Genomic DNA, 9911 nt, shown 5'->3' with positions numbered 1-9911 from the left:
CTTAATTTTTGTGTATAATATTACATTTATTAATTTGTAATTTGTATATGTTGAGTCATTGCTTCATCTATGGAGAAAAACTCTTTAATCCAGATGCATGACCTTATCAATTTATTGCTCAGTTCTAACATAATTATTTTATTGATTAGTCTCTATACATTCATCACATTATTTTATCTCTCCATTTAAAGCTCATATTTGAGTCATGTAAGCTATTTAGGAATTTCTACCCTTACTATCTCATGCAAGAATTCAAGGGGCATTGATATCATTAATATTTAACTTTTTTTTTCAAGACAGGGTTTCTCTGTATAGCCTTGGCAATCCTAGAACTCACTTTGTAGACCAGGATGGCCTGGAACTCAGAAATCAGCCTGCCTCTGCCTCCCAAGTGCTGGGCTTAAAGGCATGCGCCACCACCTCCCGGCAGATGTTTAACTTTTAATAATTACTTTTTTTTTCCAAGAAGCCACAACTTTATTAGTGATAGAAACAGTACAAATTTTAAACCAAGCTGTAGTTCCAATTTTCAAACACCAAAAAGGGGGGAAAGGGGGAGAGTTATCCTCGCTGTCAAATAGTTACATTTGTTAATTCCATAATAGCACTTACAATATCGTTACTGTTGTTTTTCAGGGCTCGAACAGCCTTTGCTCTTGATACGTTTGCTTGTGACATGACCAATTCTATGTCCTTAACTTCCACATCCGTTACATCAACCTCCTCTTCTTCACTCTCCTCTTGGACGGTTGGAGTCTGAGTGTTTTCCTGAATGTTTGAAACAGCTTCGCCTTGATCTTTGAATTTCTCCGCAGCTGCTAACTGCGCTTGCTGAGACAAATCTTCAATCTTGGCTTCCCCAAATACTATGTAGGTGTCTGAAGCTGGGCTCTTGTAGACATCTGGTTTTGTGATGACAACGAGGATATTTTTAGATTTTCAGATAGTGACTCTCGTAACCCCTGTAACCTGTTGAAGACCCAGTTTGGACATAGCCTTCCTTGCCTTCTTCTCACTCCGACTCGGCTTGGCTTTACTAACAGGTTCTTCATTGATCTCTGCTGTGGCTGCCAGCTGGGCTTGCTGTGTGGCGGTCTGTGTGGAGTCTTGTTCCTCGAGCTCTGGCACTGACTCATCACTGTCAGACTCTGTTCCCAATCCTGTCTCAGTCTGAGGCTGTGACAACTCCTGCTCTGTAGCAGGGATGGTTCTGTGGCTTCACCAGGCATTTTGTGCGGAGATCACGGAACCAAGATCTAATGATTACTTTCTTTAAAAAAATCATATGTTCTTTACTAGGAGATTTAAAATATTTACTACTAACGTTGCTGTTGTGGTTGTTGATGATGATCAATTTACAGAAAAGTGGACTATTCCTTAGCACAGACAGGAAAACCAACATGAGAAATAATATAGGTTCCTTGATGCTCAACATCACAACAGGATTATGTCCAAATTTTTCTTTATTGTGTCTCTCACTTTCTTCTTGGCCATCTGCCACCTAAACCATGTGGCAAAGGATTTTATTTGTTCATAGGCAGGAGAAGACAATTTGCTTAGTCAGTGTTTTATTGCTATAAATTGACACCAGGGCCACAGCAATTAAAGAATCCATTTTATCCTCAAAGCCAGCCTATTGATAGAGTTGATCTAATAAAATGAAATATATCTCAACAGGACCACACCTTTTAATTCTTTAAGAAGTGCCACTCCCTAAGAGTTCAAATGTATGAGTCTATTGGGGCTATTCTTATACAAACACCCCATAACAATGTCAGATCAAATTTCCCATACTAGCTGTAAAACTATTGATTTAGCTTTGATATAGCAATGCCTAAGTTTAGTTTTATATTCAACAAAGGAAAATAGACTGAGGTTGCTTAGCTCACCTTAGTTTTAAAACTGTGGCTTCACCTTTAGTTATCTGACAGTATTTTTGGAGAAACATTAAAAAAAATCTTACTCATGTTTATTAGGAGATATTAAACTACATACCAAAGCAAACAGACCTTCACAGTTCTGTTTGACAAATCCATAAATTTATTTGTGTTATTGAAAAAAGATTGGTGTAAGGTTTCATATAGGAGCATTGATGACTCAAGACAGTTACATCTCAAATTCCAACTCTTGCATTGATGGAATAGCAATGTCAAAATGAAAATATACCTGAGAACAAATACATTGAGAATGAGCTATGCTTTCAATATACCTTCCAAGTAAATTTATTTAAATACTAGATCAAATCTGTGTGACATTCATGAAATTCATATAAAGTATTAAAGTTATTATTATCTACTTGGTAGCCATGAAAAGGGAATATTTTCATGAAGCTAATTAAATGTTGTTATAAAATGTCATCCTTGTAATGTAATTTCGATCAGAGAGTGTTTAAATATACATGTATTTTATAATTCCTTTCACTGAAAATTTGTAAGTTATAGTTATATATTTTTATCTCTATATTTGTTTAACTTAGCATTCTCAAAAATAACAATGCTTATGGAATAATATATGTATGAAACATGTAAAAAATGAAGGAAATAAAAAATACTTAAAAAGGAAATATTTGTAAAATTTGAAAGAATATCTTCATACTAAGACAACTCATAGAAACCCCATATTCATAATAGTCAGACCACTGCACAAGGCACAGTGTCCCTACATGCACTATGTAGTTTATGTTTGTTTTATGACAAAGACAATATGATAACATCTCAACTGACCATGGTCCAAATTTGCTTTTCAATTAATTTCCCTGAAAATATAAAGTTTTATTTTTTTTACATATAGTTCAATCACATATTAAAAGCAATCCCAATAAAATAGCAGTGTATTTAATAAAATACGAGTGTTTCTAAAACCATATCAAATTGGTGTTTGTACATTCTTCAGGTAGAGATATTTAAAAATAATTTATTAAAGGGCTTGAGAGACTGCCTAGCAGCTAAGATCATTGGCTGCTCTTTCAGAAGAGCCTGGTTCAATGTCCAGTACCCATATGGCTGCTCACAACTGTCAGTAATTCTACTTGTAGGGGATGGAATGCCCTCCTTTGGTCTCTGCAAATAGAGTACAGATGTGGCACAGAGAAAGACAACCACACACACACACACATACACACACACACACACACACACACACACACACATATACATGTGTGTGACTAGAAGCTTAGTTAACTTTGGAGCTTGTATCCTTTTCCAAACCTTCCCATATCCATAAAGCAATCTTTCCCTCTTCACTCCCCTTATTTTCAGAGTCTATTAAGTCATTCAACTCATATCATAATTAATAAAGCCAGAAAAGAACTACAGCACTGTTGAAAAATAACAGTATTCTAGATGACTGATCATTTTCATAAAATTTGCACTAATGTCATTAAAGTTTGTAAAGTTATTCCATTGGCATAAAGGTATGTTATGTTTTACATGTTCCTTTTCTTCACTGAGAGAATCTTACATTTTTTTTCCTTCTTCCTAAAAATGACTAAAATACGTAGAATCAATGAAAGCAAAAGGGACACAGGAAAATGAAAGATTAGAGTAAGACTGGTTCATTCCTTTAGTTGGTAGTATTCATTCCCATGAAAATGTAGAACCACAAGCAACAATGATAAGATGTATTTAACTTTCGCTTTCAAAGTTATAATTCCATTTGAAAATATTTTGAGATTTAAAATGAGTGTTGAGGTCTACATGCATTGTTAACACAAGTGCTAGGTTGGCAGTAAAAGGAAAGTTATAATTAGCTTTCAAGATTCAATTATGTCACTCAAAATTTCTTACTAAATTTAACTAATTTTGAAGGCTCCTGATTATGGGTCTGAGGAGAAGTGTCTACAATTTCAATAATTAAGGTTCAAACTCCATAAGAAAAAAGAATAACAGGAATGAATGTAAAATAACTGAGTTCTATGTTTTGCAATTACAAAACTCTATTTTAGGGCTTGGAAAAAACTAGAAAGAGAAACAGTATTGTTTATGGTTGAAACACTCAAGGTTGTAAAAATTTCATCTCTCTAAATTAACCTATAAATTCAAAAGACTTTAATTATAACTATTACTGGATATTTTAAGGCTGAAGAATACATGCCTGCTATTCATCTAGACAGAAGAAAGAAAAGCCTGGACAGAAACTTGAGTGTGATGGCCTGCTTATTTATTATATTTTCACAGAGTATGCAGCACTATACATATCTGAGGAGATAGCATGGCAAATCAAAGTGAAAATAAACCTAAACCAGCGTCAGGAATACAGAAGGATTTAGTGCATAATAAAGGATAACTTCCACTCTGGGGTTAGAGATGACCCAATAGTTTTAGTGCTATAAAGAAGAAGGCACTGTTCAGGTTCATTACTGGAAATGGAATGCATAAATGAAATGAAACAAAAACAAATGCCTTCATGAACAGATTCTTTTATAAAATAAATTTATGCAGAAAAGTATTTTTTTTGTAGTTTTTGATGCGTATTTCTTTTTTTTTATTATTACATCTTTTCCTCAATTACATTTCCAATGCTATCCCAAAAGTCCCCCATACCCTCCCCCCTACTTCCCTACCCACCCATTCCCATTTACTATGCCAGGGTCTGGCAAACACAGAAGTGGATGATCACAGTCAGCTAGTGAATGGATCACAGGGCCCCCAATGGAGGAGCTGGAGGGCAGAAAAATATTTTAAGACTAAAAAATAAATATGGTTTTGTAAACATATGTCCCTTCAGATACGTGCACAGTGATAAATATATCCCAAATAAGATAACCGTGTTTAAATATTATTCACATGGGTAATAATATATTTAATATTTAGAATGAAGGAAAATAGTAACAAACATTTATTAAACTTGTAATTTGTTTTTAAACTGAGGTGTGAAAAGCTACATTGGACATTTGACAGTTGATTTAACTTGTCCAATGGGGAAGGAAGTTATTTTACTTTCATGGATGTCCTCATCATGACAGTAATTAATATATTGGAAATGCATCATTGGGTAGCCTGTCAAAGAAAGAAAATAATTACCATCAAACATTTCATGTGTTAAAGAACAGAAAGGTTTTGGGAACATTTTATGACTAACAGAAAAACAGAGCATTGAAGTGTATAAAGAATCAAGAGGGAATGGTGTGTTTCTTATTCGAGAATGGCACATTATTTATTTAATTAATTTAAGTTACTGATTTTTTTTTGTTTGAAAACTGAAGATGCTGCCTCTGGCCTTATTAAAATTTAATAATCCCAGGAAAATCATCTAAGTAAATACTTTGGAAGATCATTCCGAATTTCTATTAATAATCTTACTTTAATGAGATTTAAAAATGCATTTCCATTACTTTTCAAATTAGATAATACTTACCATGATAGCGAATAAAATTTTCCTTGAGGATTTCATGCTTTATCAATAATGTGAGTTAACAAACAAGAGAAGTATTATTTGATTAAGCAATTCTACTAATGGAGAAACATTAAGCAGGGAGAAAACTGGTATATTGAAGTTATTTCTGCATTCTCCTAACTCCTTCAGCATGGCTTAGAACTGAAATATAAACTGGACCAAAATGTTCACAAGAGGAAACAGTAAACAAGAGTGCTTGGTGTATGGCTGCAAAGATGGCTTATCTATTACAAGCATTTGCTTTCAATAATGGGTGCTAGAGATTGGATCCCGGTACCCGTGCAACTAGCTATGTATCTATCCTCCCTTCTACTATAACCCAAGTACTAAGAGTGATCAATATGAGAGAATCACTGGGCTTTTGCAATTATGGGTTTAGCAGACAAATTCCAAGCCGCAGATTCAGCTAAAGACCCCACTTCCAAGAATAGATGGAAATTAATAAATGAGGTGCCTAATATCTTCATCAATCTTTGTGCATTCATATAGTCATGGGAACACACACATGTCCGAACACATGCACATATATGCACATTAATATGTCTTCAATAAGGGAAGCCATCCACATAAATATTATAGTTAGGATAATATAATACAGGGAAAGTTGTGAAGAAGGAGAAAAGAAGGATTGACTATACCTATAAAAATTTATATAGGAAAATTAAATGTTATTCTTCTAGTGCACAGTAGGTTCACAATAATTAAGAAGATTTAGTTTTATTATTTCAAGACAGTAAAATGGGATACTAAATAATCTAAAATTATACATAGGATATGAAATTAGAATTAGCATTTCAACGTAATTTACTGTTTATAGTTTGAAATATTGTATTTTATTTTATACATATGCATGCCGGTGTAGGTGATGAAAAAAGGGATGATTTGACATTAGTGAAAAGTCTAAAGCATGGAGAAATTGAAGAATATAGGGAAAATTAGAGAGTGAGGGTAAAGGTAAGCCCAAAGGAAGAGGACAAAAAAATCTGTATGTCAAGCTAATATTTCAAAATCCAACTTAAAAGAAACCAAGTGAAGGAAAAATAAAATAAATATGAAATAAAATAAAGGATATCAGAATATTGAAAATTAAAGTGTTAGGCAGTGCTGCCAGTGCCCTAGACTACTCATTGCCCTACATCGTTACCTAGCCTTGTGGGCTGGAGGTGAGGTGGCATAGACTCAATAACTCAAGTCTCCAGGAGCAGGTGAGAAATACAGCAGCAAACTCATCTGGACACTGCTACAAGCTCCTTTAACAGCTGCAAGCTACTTTGCTCCACTGTTCCCCATCAGTCCCTAGAAGGCATCTCTTCCAAACATCAGTTCCAGGTTGGCTGGCATTGTCTTCAACAGCAATCCTTGGTTTTTCAGGTAGTCCTCAATTTGTTGCTCCTGCAGGAGATGCTTTTGCAGCTCTGTGGCCCAGGCATTTACATAGAGGAGCCCCTGCTGTTCCTGCTACAAGGTAGGGGAGAACATGGATAATTGCCTTCTAATGTTTACGTACATAGTAAAAAACTTGGTTCTCAACCTTGGTGTGAGAAGCTTCTTTTTGCATTGTGTAACAATCAAAAGGTAACTTGTTAAAATGTTGAGATGTGAATTATTTCCTACCCTTAAGAAGGCATGCAGAATAATTCTGAGGATTGGCAAAAATGCTATGAAATTCTGTGTGCTTGATATAGCATGTCACAGTCATAACGTTACAAAGTCTACCCAATATCAAGCCGTCCAACATACCAGAATAAAGGCGTTAAATGATATATAGGCTCAACTCCTTTCCAAAGAACTATTGACAATAAAATTTGCTGATGGAAAGGGAATTATTCTCTAAAGAAAATGTGGCCACTGTTAGGCCTTTCATGTATGTATAATTAGATACATAAAATCTATAAAGAATTAAATAATATAACAAACAAGAGGAACCAACTAATAAATTGAAATTGACATGGAATAGAGTAAATAGAAATAGAGACAGATTCAGAGAGTCAGAGTCAAAGATTTAAAGACAGGGGGTAGGGGGGAGAGTGAGATAGACAGACAGAGAGAGAGACAGAGACAGAGAGACAGAGACAGAGGGTCAGAGAGACAGAGACAGAGAGTCAGAAAGAGAGTCTGAGATAAACAGAATGAGAGAATTAGGTTCTCTTTGGGGTGGGTTCTCTTAATGGTTATAAAAGAATATAATATTGGATATATAATATAATATAATATTGGATATTTACTTCTCAGTAAAATAGGTGAATGGTCATGATATTTCTAATATACTGTACATTGCATATGCAATTCTGAGAAATTTTAATTGAGAAATATGGCTAATCTGGAAGGGATCACATTCAAAGACTATGTCTATGTGATCTGGCTGGAAAGCAGACATGTCCTTATTACAAATGTTTAATTCCTAATGATTGAGGTAAGGTGAGTTAGTAGAATGAAGCAGCCAAGGTCAAAATTACCATCTAATTGAGGGAGAGACAAATTGACAAATCAGTGAAAGATTTGACAGATTGATTCGCAGATGGATTTGCCTAACTCATAAAGGAACTGCATAGTAAAGTGAGGCTATTTAAGGCTGGAGCAGGAGTGGGTGACAGTTTTATAGTGACAGTATTAAAGAGACAGGTTGCTGAGAGACACAGGTGAACACAAAACAAACCAGGTCTCCCAAGCAGAACCCATCCCCCTTGCCCCTGCTTCTATGGGGTTGCTCTAATCAAAGCACCAACTTCAGCCTTTCTTCTCTGGCATTCCCCTACACTGGGAAATGAAACCCCCACAGGACCAAGGGCCACTGCTCCCACTGATTTCCAACAAGGCCAATCCTCTGCCACATATTCAGCTAGAGCCCTGGGTACTCTTTGGTTGGTAGTCCAGTCCCCAGGCACTCCAGGGTGTCTGGCTTGTTGAAACTCTTGTTCCACCCACAAGGTTGCAAACTCCTTCAACTCTTTCAGTCCCTTTTCCATCTCCTCCATCAAGGATGCCTCCCTAAGCCCATCCCCTCTTGCTCAGTCCAATGGTTGGCTGTGAGCATTCTCCTCTGTATTTATGAGGCCCTTGCAGAGCCTCTCAGGAATCAACCATATCAGACTCCTGTCAGTAAGCACTTCCCCACATCCACAATAGCAAACAGGTTTTGTAACTGTATAAGGGATAGATCCCCAGGTTGGACAGTCTCTGGACAGCTTTTCCTTCTGTCTCTGCTCCACACTTTTTCTCCATATTTCCTCCTGTATTTGTTTCCCCTTTTTAACTGTATATTTTCTTTATTTACATTTCAAATATTGTCCCCTTTCCAGTTTACCCACCCTCCAGAAACCCCCTATGCCATCCCCCTCCCCTTGTTTCTATGAGGTTGTTCTACTCACCCATTCCTGCCTCTCTCCCCTCCAATTCCCCTACACTGGGGTATCAAGCCTTCACAGGACCAAGGGCCACTCATCATACTGATGTTCAACAAGGCCATCTTCTGCCACATATTCAGCTTGAGTCCTGTATACTTTGATTGGTAGTTCAATCCCATTGATACCCTACAAGGCCATCCTCTGCTACCTATGCAGCTGGAGCCATGGGTTCCTCCATATGTACTCCGTGGTTGGTGGTTTAATCTGTGGGAGCTCTGGGGGGTCTAGTTAGTTGATATTATTGTTCTTTCTATGGGGTTGCAGAGCCCTTCAGCTCCTTCAGTCCTTTTTCTAATTCCTCCATTGGGAACCCCATTTGATACCCTGTGCTCAGTCCAATGGTTGATGGTGAGCATCCACCTCTGTATTTATCAGGTGCTGGCAGAGCCTTTCAGAAGACAGCTATATCAGACTCCTATCATCATGCACTTCTTGGCATTCACAATAGTGTCTGGGTTTGGTGACTGTATAAGGGATGGGTACTAAGGTGGGGTAGTCTATGGATGGTCATTCCTTCAGTCTCTGCTGCACAGTTTGTCTCTGTAACTCCTTCCATGTGTATTTTGTTTCCGGGATCAAAAAATCCACACTGTGATCTTCCTTCTCGAGTTTCATGTTTTTGGAGGAATTGTATCTTGGGTATCCCGAGTTTCTGGGTTAAAATCCAATTATCTGTGAGTGGATACCATGTGTGTTCTTTTGTGACTGAGTTACCTCACTCAGGATGATATTTTCAAGTTCCATCCATTTGCCTAAGAATTACATGAAGTCATTGTTTTTAATAGCTGTGCAGTATTCTATTGTGTAAATGTACCACAATTTCTATATCCATTCCTCTCTTGAGGGACATCTGTGTTGTTTCCAGCTTCTGTCTATTATAAATATGGTTGCTATAAACATAGTAGAGCATGTGTCCTTATTATATGTTGGAGGATCTTATGGGTATATGCTCAGGAGTGGAATAGTTGAGTCCTCAGGTAGTACAACGTCCACATTTCTGAGGAACAACCAGACTTATTTCCAGAATGGTTATACCAGATTTCAATCCCAGCAGGAATGAGGATTGTTCCTCATTCTCCACATCCTAGCCAGCATCTCCTGTCACCTGAGATT

General features: G+C 36.7%; 1 pseudogene; it reads right to left on the bottom strand.

The window, feature by feature from the left end:
• Positions 1-573: 573 nt before the first annotated feature.
• LOC110296167 lies at positions 574-1229 on the bottom strand (annotated as a pseudogene).
• Between the last annotated feature and the right edge of the window lie 8682 nt (positions 1230-9911).

This window comes from Mus caroli, chromosome 1, assembly GCF_900094665.2.
Source record: "Mus caroli chromosome 1, CAROLI_EIJ_v1.1, whole genome shotgun sequence".
Lineage (NCBI taxonomy): Eukaryota > Metazoa > Chordata > Mammalia > Rodentia > Muridae > Mus > Mus caroli.
This window is presented reverse-complemented; position numbering and strand designations above follow the sequence as displayed.